The sequence below is a fragment of the Odocoileus virginianus genome, chromosome 30 (genome assembly GCF_023699985.2).
Source record: "Odocoileus virginianus isolate 20LAN1187 ecotype Illinois chromosome 30, Ovbor_1.2, whole genome shotgun sequence".
NCBI lineage: Eukaryota > Metazoa > Chordata > Mammalia > Artiodactyla > Cervidae > Odocoileus > Odocoileus virginianus.
The window spans coordinates 3,205,908-3,220,857 of NC_069703.1; positions in this window are offsets into that span (position 1 = coordinate 3,205,908).

Genomic DNA, 14,950 nt, shown 5'->3' on the forward strand with positions numbered 1-14,950 from the left:
GCCTGGGAGGCAGCATCTCAAATAATCCTGAGAGAACTGCTCTAATGAGACCAGGAGTGGGAGGGAGGAGTCAGATTATACAGGGGCATGTAACAAAGGACAGGGAGCCTGAACATCAAGAGATTATTGTTAATTAAAGAAAACCAGATGCTTCAAGTTAAGGAATTGGGTGCTTTTCTTTGTATGGGAAGATGCAGGAGTCTGGTCTCAGTGAAATCATTCCTTTCATATGCATCTCGGCTATTGGGGCCGTACCCTGCTATTTTTCACATCCTGAGTTTTTCAGGGCTCCTGGTAGGGAGTGGCTGCAGCCTGGTGGCTGTAAGATCACAGGTGTTCTTTTTCTTCTTGAGTGACCTGGAGGGCTGGAATCACCAATGACTGTGACATCCTTGTTTGTTGATATGCCATGTCTCAAGACTAATGTATACAGATTACACAACATAAATATTGGACCTCCTTCTGACTTTGAATCTTATTGAACAAATTATTACACTTTGTAATAATTTTTTTGCAATGCCAGCTCAGTAATTTTTCTTTTGGTTTTCAGGGAAAAATTAATATTGTATTCAAAGCAGAAAATACTATAAATGAGCTTATCTACAAAATAGAAATAGATGTGTAAAACAAAATTATGGCTACCAGCATGGAAGGGATAAATTGGAAGATAGAGATTGACATGTGCATACAACTGTATATAAAATAGACAGCTAGGAAAAACTTATTGTATAGCATAGGGAACTCTACTCAGTACTCTGTGATGACCTATATGGGAAAGAACCTAAAAATGACTGGATATATGTGTATGTATGACTGATACACTTAGCTGTGCACCTGGAACTCCCACAGTGTTGCAAATCAGCTGTAATCCATTAATTTTTTAATGGTTTTTCTAATGTTACTCCTTAGATTTTTTTCCAGAGAAACACATGGAGCTAACATTTTTTTTCCTATTTTGTGTCTCATAAATATATCAAGTCTACAAACCAAAGACATGTTAAAACATATAAATAAAATAAAACAAAGGCAGTACAATTTTTTAGAATTTATGAAAGTTCAACAAATCAGAACATATTACCACTGACCAAGGAAAAACATAATAAAGGCAGCAATTGTATTTTCCTGCATTATCTCTGGTGGTAAAATAATCTTTGTATATTCGTCATGTATAATTCCCATTGGAATTAAAAAAAGACATAATTTCCTATGTTCCATGGAATGTTTTTGGTACTTTTACAAAACTCTTCCTTCTACAAATTAGAGGTTCAGCAAGATAGGCAGATGTCTTTTTCTTAGGAAATACTATGCTCTTCTAGTTTGCAAAGTATTAAATACAAACTGAAATAATATGATTTACATGTCTGAAGACAGGTGAAAGATAGGATAAATTCTAATAATGTCATATTTATTTATGTTGGCAAATAGTCTCTGTTTAGTTTATGTTAGTGATTTTAATACCAGTGTAGTGCCAAGTACATAGACTCAGACATCACCTCACTGACAGAATGTATTATAAATTTAAAGGTGCAATCATTAAAGGGGAAAAAAAATCATGCAGTGAGTTTCAGAGCACACATAATGCTCTCTTTTATCTCAGAGAAGGGTGCTCAGTTCACACATATTAAAATGTAAACATCTTGGAATGGGCTTTATAAGAGGGTGCCTTCTCCAGAAGTGACAATAATTGATACAGAAAAGGTTGAAGGTGACCATGTATTAGAAGGACAAACCTTTTTGGTCAAGCAACTATTCTGGTTAAAAAAGAGGAGCCTCCTGAGCACACTGATGCCTGATCTTATTTTCACCTGATTTAATGAGATTGAGGCTATAGGATATTCTCTCTTAAAACAGTCACTCTTAAATAACTAGTACTGTTGTTGTAATGCTGCTATCTCAAATTTAAGCTCCAGGAATCAAGAGCTGAAAGTGGCTTCCACTTAACAAATATAAATGCTATCAAGACCATTGTAACAATTTATAGTATATTCAAATTCATAGTAATTTGCTGATTAGTAATGCCATATTTTGAAGATCTGTGAATTTCATTTTCTTCACTTTGTTTGATTGATTTATTACCAATGTATGTGATTAAATAAGTAATATGAAATTTCATGAAATATTTATTGAGATGAAAATAGCTTTTCATATTATTTTTATTACAAGTATTTCAAAATTTTAAAAATTCAGAAGTGTTGACAAGTAAAAGCAAATCATTCAACATTATAGAGATAAAAGTTATATATCAAAAAAATAAGTAACAACAATTATTCATGAACTTATATTTTATAATCAAAGTTTTAGGCTTTTCTATATATTTTTGCAATATCAATATTTGCAATGTCATTGTAATGTCATTAAAAGAAGCACATATTTTAACTTTTGTCATATCATGAATAGTATTAAAAACTTAAAATATTGGAATTTTAAAAACTAAGTAAATTCTTGTTTTCTTTGTTGCCAGAGAAGGAGATAGTGATAGTTTCCACAGTTTTAGTAATCTATTATAGTAGTAGATTGAGTGATGTTTTGCTGTGCTTAGTTGTGTCTGACTCTTACAACCTCAGGGACTATAGCCCACCAGTCTCCTCTGTTTGTGGAATTTTCCAGGCAAGAATACTGGAATGGGTTGCATTTCCTACTCCAGGGGATCTTCCTCAGCCAGGGATTAAACCCATGTCTATTGCATCTCCTGCATTGGCAGGAGAATTCATTATCACTGCACCACCTGGGGAACCTTAACTAAATGATATGTGCTGTATGTGTGCTTAATTGCTCAGTCGAGGCCAACTCTTTGAGACCCCATGGACTGCAGCCTGTCAGGTTCCTCTGTCCCTGGGGATCTCCAGGCAAGAATACTGGAGTGGGTTGACATTCCCTTCTCCAGGGGGTTTTCTCAACTGGGGGATTGAACCCAGGTCTCCCATGATGCAGGCAGATTCTTTACCAACTGAGGCACGAGGACTAAATGATATCCCTCCAAATTCATATCCACCTGGAACCTAAGTATTTGGCTTTACTTGGAAATAGGATCTATGTAGAAGTAAATAAAGAGATAATGAGATGAAATCACACAACTGCTGTCTTTTCAGGAGAAAAGAGGGGGAACTTCAAACACAGACACACAGATAACTCAGAGATGAAAATGGTGTGAAGATACAGGCAGGGAATGGAGTGATGCAACTGCAAAGCCAGGGACTCAAAAGGCTGCCAGCAGCTGACAGTACCTAGGACTCATGGGGCAAATTCTCCCCCAAGCTTTCAGGAGAAATCAACCTTCGTTTACTGGATTTTGAACTTCTGGCTTCCTGAACCATGAGATAATGTATTTCTATTATTTTAAACAAGCAGGTCTGTTTTAACTTGTGCAATTGTTTTAGGGCAGCCCTAGGAAGCAACCCATGCCATGTGGGGCCACCCAAGACGGTCAGGTCATGGTGGAGAGGTCTGACAGAATGTGGTCCACTGGAGAAGGGAATGGCAAACCACTTGAGTATTCTTGCCTTGAGAACCCCATGAACAGTATGAGAAGGCAAAATGATAGGATACTGAAAGAGAAACTCCCCAGGTCGGTAGGTGCCCAATATGGTACTGGAGATCAGTGGAGAAATAACTCCAGAAAGAATGAAGGCATGGAGCCAAAGCAAAAACAATACCCAGTTGTGGATGGGACTGGTGATAGAAGCATTGCTATAAATATTGCTGTAAAGAGCAATATTGCATAGAAACCTGGAATGTTAGGTCCATGAATCAAGGCAAATTGTAAGTGGTCAAACAGGAGATGACAAGAGTGAATGTCGATATTCTAGGAATTAACAAACTAAAATGGACTGGAATGGGTGAATTTAACTCAGATGACCATTATATCTACTACTGTGGGCAGGAATCCTTAGAAGAAATGGAGTAGCCATCATGGTCAACAAAAGAGTCTGAAATGCAGTACTTGGATGCAATCTCAAAAACGGCAGAATGATCTCTGTTCATTTCCAAGGAAAACCATTCAATATTACAGCAATCCAAGCCTATGCCCCAACCAGTAACGCTGAAGAAGCTGAAGTTGAATGGTTCTATGAAGACCTTTTAGAACTAACACCCAAAAAAGATGTCCTTTTCATTATAGGGGACTGGAATGCAAAAGTAGGAAGTGAAGAAACACCTGGACTAACAGGCAAACTTGGCCTTGCAGTACAGAATGAAGCAGGGCAAAGGCTAATAGAGTTTTTCCAAGAGAACACACTGGTCATAGCAAACACCCTCTTCCAACAACACAAGAGAAGACTCTACACATGGACATCACCAGATGGTCAACACCGAAATCAGATTGATTACTTTCTTTGCAGCCAAAGATGGAGAAGCTCTATACAGTCAGCAAAACCAAGACCAAGAGCTGACTGTGGCTCAGATCATGAACTCCTTATTGCCAAATTCAGACTTAAACTGAAGAAAGTAGGGATAAACACTAGACCATGCAGGTATGACCTAAATTAAATCCCTTAAAATAACAGAGTGGATGTGAGAAATAGATTTAAGGGACTGGATCTGATAGACAGAGAGCCTGATGAACTATGGACATCATACATTGTTCAGGAGACAGGGATCAAAACCATCCCCATGGAAAAGAAATATAAAAAGGCAAAATGTCTGAGGAGGCCTTATAAAAAGCTTGTGAAATGAAGAGAAGTGAAAAGCAAAGGAGAAAAGGAAAGATATTCCCATTTGAATGCAGAGTTCCAAAGAATAGCCAGGAGAGATAAGAAAGACTTCTCAGCGATCAATGCAAAGCAACAGAATGGGAAAGACTAGAGATCTCTTCAAGAAAATTAGAGATACCAAGGGAACATTTCACACAAAGATGGATTTGACAAAGGACAGAAATGGTATGGACCTAACAGAAGCAGAAGATATTAAGAAGAGGTGGCAAGAATACACAGAAGAACTGTACAAAAAAGATCTTCATGATCCAGATAATCACAGTATTGTGATCACTCACCTAGAGCCAGACATCCTGGAATGTGAAGTCAAGTGAGCCTTAGAAAGCATCACTATGAACAAAGCTAGTGGATGTGATGGAATTCCAGTTGAGCTATTTCAAATCCTGAAAGATGATGCTGTGAAAGTGCTTCACTCAATATACCAGCAAATTTGAAAAACTCAGCAGTGGCCACAGGACTGGAAAAGGTCAGTTTTCATTCCAATACCTAAGAAGGGCAATCCCAAAGAATGCTCAAACTACCGCACAATTGCACTCATCTCACACACTAGTAAAGTAATGCTTGAAATTCTCCAAGCCAGGCTTCAGCAATATGTGAATGGAAAACTTCCAGATGTTCAAGTTGGTTTTAGAAAGGCAGAGGAACCAAAGATCAAATTGCCAATATCCACTGGATCATCGAAAAAGCAAGAGAGTTCCAGAAAAATGTCTATTTCTGCTTTATTGACCATGCCAAAGCCTTTGACTATGTGGATCACAATAAACTGTGGAAAATTCTGAAAGAGATGGGAATACCAGACCACCTGACCTGCCTCTTGAGAAATCTGTATGCAGGTCAGGAAGCAACAGTTAGAACTGGACATGGAACAACAGACTGGTTCCAAATAGGGAAAGGAGTACAACAAGGCTGTGTATTGTCACCCTGCTTATTTAACTTATATGCAGAGTACATCATGAGAAACGCTGGGCTGGAAGAAGCACAAGCTGGAATTAAGATTGCCAGGAGAAATACCAATAATCTCAAATATGCAGATGGCACCACCCTTATGGCAGAAGTGAAGAGGAACTAAAAAGCCTCTTGATGAAAGTGAAAGAGGAGAGCGGAAAAGTTGGCTTAAAGCTCAACATTCTGAAAACTAAGATCATGGCATCTGGTACCATCACCTCATGGGAAATAGATGGGGAAACAGTGGAAACCGTGTCAGACTTTATTTCTTTGGGCTCCAAAATCACTGCAGATGGTGATTGCAGTCATGAAATTAAAAGATGCTTACTCCTTGGAAGGAAAGTTATGACCACCCTAGATAGCATATTAAAAAGCAGAGACATTACTTTCCCAACAAAGGTCCATCTGGTCAAGGCTATGGTTTTTCCAGTGGTCATGTATGGATGTAAGAATTGGACTGTGAAGAACGCTGAGTGCTGAAAAATTGATGCTTTTGAATTATGGTGTTTGAGAAGACTCTTGAGAGTCTCTTGGACTGCAAGGAGATCCAACCAGTCCATCCTGAAGGAGATCAGTCCTGGGTGTTTATTGAAAGGACTGATGCTAAAGCTGAAACTCCAGTATTTTGGCCACCTCATGTGAAGAGTTGACTCATTGGAAAAGACCCTGATGCTGGGAGGCATTGGGGGCAGCAAGTGAAGGGGACGACAGAGGATGAGATGGCTGAATGGCATCACCAACTCGATGGGCATGAGTTTGAGTAAACTCCAGGAGTTGGTGATGGACAGGGAAGCCTGGCGTGCTGTGATTCATGGGGTCACAAAGAGTCAGACATGACTGAGCGTTGAACTGAACTGAACTGAACTAGGAAGCAGATATGATTACTTGATATACCTGACATACAATGCCCTTATTACTTTTCTGTTTAATGCCTCATCTTGACTTGCCAATTATGCAAGATATTAAATTTCCACTATGTTCACTGTTGTCATAAGGATTTTCTACCTCTACATTACTCTTTTCTAGTGGTTGAGCCTTAGCATTAACAGTTCTCCAGTGAAATTAAAATCTATCATTTGAATAGTCCAACCTTTTTCTATATAAAAGTTCTAATATCTGTTTGATATTTTTACTCTTTAGAATATGTAAAAGACTTCTTCATAATTAAAAAGATAAAATATTTAAAATATTAAAAATTAAATAAAAATCTCTTATGAGAGAAAGCAAGAAATGGTAGGTGGATAAGTAGACAGATAGACATATAAGTAGACATGTAAGTAAATGAATAGTTTTATATTCCATTTATATTCTTTCAAATTTGGGATCACGTTGTGTACATAGTTTTATAGCCTGAAAACATGTTGAAAACACTTTGTACTGAGAATATTTTTCTTGTGATTAGATTCACACCTCATGGATCCAAAATATTTCCATCATATAGCTAAATCTTAATATTCTAATTACTGTATTCTTTTTTGGGATAAATACATTTCATAGAAAGCATTGTCAAGATCTTGTCTGATCTTGCTCAAAGACAACTACCAATAATTAGAATTACATAACCAAATGGTAGAAAACCATAACAGGTTTAAAAATTGTTTTGCTTGTAAAATATTTTGTTTTTCATTTATAGAATGGTCAATTGTAAAGAAAGTCTTCCTAATGGGATCTTTAGCCAAAACACTAAGTAGTCTTATGACTGATGATACTTGGGCCAATTCAATTTAGTAGGTTGAGCCATCTTTCAGCATTCATTCTACGATAGCTATTTCTAGCAACAAAGTGGTAACATGTCTCACTTGATATACTTCATTGTTCACAAAGGTGCACATTTGTTTCCTATTCCTTCCACATTCATCCTGGTGCCCAGTTCTTTCTAGGATCTAACATGAATACCCCCTGTGAAGCAGAGAGTAAATGGCTTTTTCCCATGACCGTCCACAGTTTCAGAATACGAACACAGTTTCCATAGGCTCCCTCTATCCCTAGGCAGTTATTTTTTCTTATGTTTTTTCTAATACCACGCTGTTGCATAAAGCTTTCTACAACTTTGTGTTCTTGACAGCAAAAATATACTGTATCATAGTTTTGTTTTTAGGGGTCACTAATTACTCATTCTTATACCATCTACTTTTGAAAAAAACTAAGCACAAGGTATGGTCATGAAATCTAATGGAAAACAATTTATAGTATTTTTCTGCAGATGTTGATTAGAGAGTGGCTGAGCAGTCGAAAAGAAGCTGGGAAATCCCAATTTACTGCTTCTTTAAAAAACTATTTGGAACTGTATATTGTCTTAATCACAAGCCCTGAATGTGGAAATACAAGGCTAATGCTACTATGGTTACCTTGAAATCAACAGAAGAAATTTGTTTTTGAAAACAAAGCTAATAGGATTATTAAAAAAAAAAAAAAACCTGGTAGAATATTTTATTAGCCCGTGGTTTACAAATTTAACCAGAATATATCTACCTTTTTATCTGAATTGACACTTGGAATTATATTTTGACGCTGTGAAGAAAATCTGAAAAGCAATAAAACAAAATGAAACATCACATGCTAATATTTTTCTTCCATGCTCAACCAGGATCTATGAAACATTGGAATTTGATCCGCTAATCTATCAGTGCCTAGTCTTCCAGTTTGTATTTTGCTTTGAAATGTTACGTAATTTGTCAAGACTATTATCCTCAGTTTCACCAGTGTCCATTCTATCCTTTATCTTCTCAATGCCATTTTAATTTCAAAACACCCCCTTTTTCAAAGAATTTGATCATGTGCTCAGAATATTTAATTTATATGAGTAACATCTTAAATGCCATTAAATGTGGGTGTATGTTTGTGCATTGCTTATATGTAAAATGAAATATTTTAATATGGTTCCTTTTTCATAACTGTTTTGTTTAGTATATTTCCATCACTTTAAATCAGAGTGATTGGCAACACTGGCTGTTTACTGGAATCAACTGAAGAGTTTTCAACAACTTACAGCCTGGCTGGGCTCTGAATAATTGATTTAGAGTCTCTGGGTGTGAGTCCCAGGCATCACTATTTCTTTAATTCCACCAGATGATTCAGTTCTCAGTAAAGCAGAGAACCACTGTGCTAAACGGCTAGTTATCTTTCTCTGACCACATATTTACTTATTCTCTCATACTGAGAAATACCCTCACATAAAGCTAGTGACCAAACTGCTGGATTCTTTCAAATGTTTGTAGTTTAGCAGGCAGAGAGAAGGGTGATTTGGTGATTCATACAGTAAAGAATCTGCATGAAACGCAGGTGACCCAGGTTCGATCCCTGGGTTGTGAAGATCCCTGGAGAAGAGAATGGCACCCCACTCCAGTATTTTTGCCTGGAGAATTCCAAGGAGAGAGGAGCTTGGCAGGCTACAGTCCATGATGTTTCAAAGAGTCCAACACAACTGAGAGACTAAAACTTTCACTTTCATAGATTAGTGTTAAGCAGGATTGTGCACTGGAAATTATGAATTTATATAAAATAAGTCCTTATGTTTGTGGGCATCATGTATAATTAAGGAAGGTCATGCTCTGTGATGCTCAATGTCAATGGGATTATTGTGTTGTGAGATTGTGGGGGCAAGTCTTCCCCACGTTTTATGGGATTCAACCCATTTTATTTAATTGAAAGTCTGTTAGTCACTCAGTCATGTCTGACTGTTTGTGACCCCTGCCAGGCTCCTCTGTCCATGGGGACTCTCCAGGCAAGAATACTGGAGTGGGTTGCCATTCCCTTCTCCAGGGGATCTTCCCGACCCAGAGATCAAACCCAGGGTTCTGGAGTTTCCTGCACAGGCAAGTGAATTCTTTAGCATCTGAGCCACCAGGGAAGCCACTCAGTCCTTCTAAAAGCAGCCATAAAATTGGCGATTTATTCCACAACCTTACCACAAAGAATAGAGAAGTTGTCTTTCCACTGGCTATTGACTCTATCATTACTTTTAGCTGTGCAGCAAGGTAGAGTGAGATTTGGAGTTTATTATTCCTGTGGATAGTGGACAGTATACCTCTCACTCGCCAACTTTCCTGACTTTTCAGCTTTAACAGATGTATACCATTTACTTTTGTATCTTAAAAATAGCATATATATTGGTTTATTATGTTAAATCACTAATAAAGTGAGAATTTGATAAAAATTGCAGTTTTTTACAATCTTGAATTTAAAAACAGATTATATTAGCTCAGATAAATCTTTCGTGCTAAGAATTTATTTTAATATTTGCATTTATTCTTATAATCACAATCACAAAAATCAATTAAACTTAGTTTAATAATCACCATCAAGTTTCCTGTTCTGTAATTTCTTGATTTATAAGTTATAATCCATATTTATGTACTCAGGAAATGTTTGCAAATATTCTATCATGGACATTAAAACTGGTTATTTTCTGCTTTTTTACCAGCTAAAAATGTATTTTTGTGGTAATAAATGAGAAAAATAACTAAACTCCTTCTTTTCAAAACAAAGATATTGTTCCATTAAGCATTGACTATAGGAAGTCAATGTGGTTTCTTTTGAAGTGATAAGGTACTAATCACTCATCTCTGAAGCTTAGATTTTTTTTTTAATATTATGCTTTTTTTCCCCCATTTTACTAGGATGAAATTTCACCTGAGAGGGATTTCATTCATTTTGTAAGGAATATACTAAACACTAATTGATATATATGCAAATTATTTTAGCACCTAAGTGCTTTCCTCCTCTCTGATATCTTTATTTCTATTATTTTTATTTTACTATGAAGTTTAAATTTTATCTCCATATATAATTTATCTCATTATTTTTATCAAAATTGCTGAGATGTAACATATACAATTAAAAATATCAAATCAATGAATTCAAAGAGTTGTGCCAGATATATATACCTGTGTAAACATTACACAATAGCAATATAGAATATTTTTTCACCACCAGAAAGGTCTCTTATACCTATCTGCTGTAAACTCCTGCCATCCTAGGCCAATGAAATCATTGATACGCTCCTGGTACTTTTGATTAGCTCTACCAGTTCTGACTTCCCTGGTGGCTCAGATGGTAAAGCATCTGCCTACAATACAGCAGACCTGGGTTCGATCCCTGGGTCAGGAAGATTCCATGGAGAAGGAAATGGCAACCCACTCCAGTACTCTTGCCTGGAAAATCCCATGGACAGAGGAGCCTGGTAGGCCCCAGTTCATGGGGTTGCACAGAGTGGGATACGACTGAGCAACTTCACTTTCACTTTCACCAGTTCTGTAATTCTATGCAAATGAATCTTATAGTAAATTCTGTATTTTGTCTGGCTTTTCTTGCTGAACACAATAGTGGCTATTTGAATTTCTCTAAAACTTTTATTTTATTCATTTTTTTTAATATCAGCTTTTTCCCACATTACATGCTGTTACCTTGTATACTGTTCATGTTATTTTATCTCAACCTTTCCTACTCCTTTTATCCTTTTAATCATTTCTGCTTACATGCTCAATCGCTTCAGTCATGCCCAATGCTGTGATTCTGTGTGGCCTACGGACTACAGCCTGCCAGCTCTTCTGTCTGCAGATCTCTCCAGGCAAGAATACTGGAGTGGGTTGCCATGACTTTCTCCAGGGGATCTTTCTGAAATAGGGACCTAGGGATCAGATGGAGCATGCTTCTCATGTCTACCTCCATTGGTAGATGGGTTCTTTACTCCTAGAGCCACCTGGGAAGCCCTAATCCTTTCTAGGTGTCTCAAAATACATTTGTTGTTTGTTTGTTTATGCTGATGTTTGTAGCAAATACATATTTCAGAAATGTTTTGCTTAGCTTGAAGGATTTTGAGCATTACCTTGCTAGCATGTGAAATGACTGAAATTGTAAAGTAGTTTGAACACTCTTTAGCATCTATTCTTTGGGATTGAAATGAAAACTGACCTTCTCCAGTCCTATGGCCACTGCTGAGTTTTCCAAATTTGCTGGCGTATTGAGTGCAACATTTTAACAGCATCATCTTTTAAGATTTAAAATAGCTCAACTGGAATTCCATCATTTCCACCAGCTTTGTTTATAGTTTAGTTCAGTTGCTCAGTCACGTCCAACTCTTTACAACCCCATGAACTGCAGCACACCAGGCCTCCCTGTCCATCACCAACTCCTGGAGTTTATTCAAACTCATGTCCATTGAGTCAGTGATGCCATTCAACCATCTCATCTACTGTCATCCTGTTCTCCTCCACCTTCAATCTTTCACAGCATCAGGATCTTTTCAAATGAGGCAGCTCTTCACATCAGGTGGCCAAAGTATTAAACTTTCAGCTTCAGCATCAGTCCTTCCAGTGAACACTCAGGACCGATCTCCTTTAGGAGGGACTGGTTGAATATCCTTGCAGTCCAAGGGACTCTCAAGAGTCTTCTCCAACACCACAGTTCAAAAGCATCAGTTCTTCAGTGCTCAGCTTTCTTTATAGTCCAACTCTCACATCCATACATGACCACTGGAAAATCCATAACCTTGACTACATGGAATTTTGTTGGCAAAGTAATGTCTCTGCCTTTTAATATGTTGTCTAGGTTGGTCATAACTTTCCTTCCAAGGAGTAACGGTCTTTTAATTTCATGCCTGCAGTCATCATCTGCAGTGATTTTGGAGCCCAGAAAAATAAAGTCAGCCACTGCTTCCACTGTTTCCCCATCTATTTGACATGAAGTGATGGGACCAGATGCCATGATCTTAGTTTTCTGAGTGTTGATTTTTAAGCCAACATTTTCACTCTCTTCTTTCACTTTTATCAAGAAGCTCTTTAGTTCTTCACTTTCTGCCATAAGGGTGCTGTCATCTGCATATCTGAGGTTATTGATATTTCTCCTGGCAATCTTGATTCCAGCTTGTGCTTCCTCCAGCCAGCATTTCTCATGATGTACTCTGCATATAAGTTAAATAAGCAGGGTGACAATATACAGCCTTGATGTATTCCTTTTCCTATTTGGAACCAGTCTGTTGTTCCATCTCCAGTTCTAACTGATGCTTCCTGACCTGCATACAGATTTCTCAAGAGGCAGGTCAGGTGATCTGGTATTCCCATCTCTTTAAGAATTTTCCACAGTTTATTGTGATCCAAAGCATTGTTTTTAGTAACTCTTCCTAAGGCCCACTTGACTTCACACTCCAGGCTATCTGACTCTAGGTGAGAGACTACACCACCCTGGTTATTGGATTCATTAAGACCTTTTCTGTATAGTTCTTCTGTGTATTATTGCCACTTCTTCTTAATATCTTCTGCTTCTGTTAGGTCCTTGTCATTTCTGTCCTTTACTGTGCCCATCTTTGCATGAAATATTCCCTTGGTATCTTTCAATTTTCTTGAAGATATCTCCAGATTTTCCCATTCTGTTGTTTTCCTTTATTTCTTAGCATCATTCAGTTAAGAAGGCTTTCTTATCTCTCCTTGCTCTTCTCTGGAACTCTTCATTCAGATGGATATAACTTTCCCTTTCTCCTTTGCCTTTCACTTCTCTTATTTTCTCAACTATTTGTAAGGCCTCTTCAGACAACCACTTTGCCTTCTTGCATTTCTTTTACTTGGGGATGTTTTGGTCACCATCTTTTGTACAGTGTTATGAACTTTTTTCCATAGTTCTTTGGGCACTCTGTCTACCGGATCTAATCCCTTGAATCTATATGTCATTTCCACTGTAAAATCTTAAAAGAGATTTGATTTAGGTCATGCCTGAATGGTCAGGGCTTCCCTGGTAGCTCAGCTGGTAAAGAAACTGTCTGCAATGCAGGAGATCCTGTTATGATTCCTGGGTTGGGAAGATCCCCTGGAGAAGGGATAGGCTACCCACTCCAGTATTCTTGAACTTCCCTGTTGGTTCAGCTGGTAAAGAATCTACCTGCAATGCAGAAGACCTGGGTTCAATCCCTTGGTTGGGAAAATCCACCAGAGAATGGAAGAGCTACCCACTCCAGTATTCTGACATGAAGAATTCCATGGGTAGAGGAGCCTGACTGGCTGCAGTTCATCGGGTCGCAAAGAGTCAGACATGACTCAGTGACTTTCACTGAATGGTTTAGTGGTTTCACTTAATTCCTTCAATTTAAACCTGAATTTTTCAATAAGGAGTTCATGATCTGAGCCACAGTCAGTTCCTGGTCTATGTTTTGCTGACTGTATAGAGCATATCCATCTTTGGCTGTAAAGAATATAATCATTCTGTTTTCGGTATTGACCGTCTGGTGATCTGCATGTGAAGAGCCTTCTCTTGTGTTGTTGGAAGAGGGTGTTTGCTTTGATTTTTGCATTCTCTTGGCAAAACTCTCATCGTCTTTGCCCTGATTTATTTTGTATTACAAAGCCAAACTTGCCTGTTATTCCAGGAATCTCTTGATTTCCTATTGTTGCATTCCAATCTCCTATAATGAAAAGGACATCTTTTTCTTGTGTTAGTTCTAAAAGGTCTTTATTTATGTCTTCATAGAACAGTATGTAGAGACAACACCTAAATATCTATTGCTGAGCAACAAATTATCCCCAAACGTAGCAACTGAAAATGACAAATATTTATTATATCACAGTTTCTATAAGTCAAGAATTCTCCCATGGCATGGATTAGCTGTGTTCTCCTGATTCAAAAATTTTAAGAAATGCATCTAAGCTATAGGCTGGAGCTGGAGCCTTACCTGAAAGCTTGGCTTGGGGAGATACACTTTCCAATTCACTCACATGGAGGTTCATAGGTCCCTGGTACAGTACTGGCCACAGATATCAAATCTTTTCCAAATCAGTCTCTCTGAAGAGATGCACATAATATGAAAGTTAGTTTCCCTAACAATGAAGAATTCAGAGAACTAGAAAAAGATACCTCTCAAAGCAGTATAATCGAATCTGAAAATTAGCATTCCATAATATCTATCATACTTGATTTATTAGAAATGAGTTATTAAACCTAGATCCAACCCACACTCAAGAAGAGGAGATAAACAAGGGCATAAATATCATGAAATGGATAATTGAGGGCTATTTAGAGCCTGCCTACATACTCACACACAAAATGAACTGTTGGACTATTATTTCAGTCATACATTTGATATATAGGCTTTTACATTTTGAAGACTTGGGCTTCCCTAGTGGCTAAGCAGTAAAGAATTTGCCTACAGTGTAGAAGACACGCGTTTGAGATGCAGGTTCAATCCCTGGGCTGGAAGATCCCCTGGAGAAGGAAATGGCAACCCACTCCAGTATTCTTGCCTGGGAAATCTCAGGGAGGCTACAGTCCACTGGGGTTGCAAAAAGTCTGCACGGATCAGTGCAAACCAC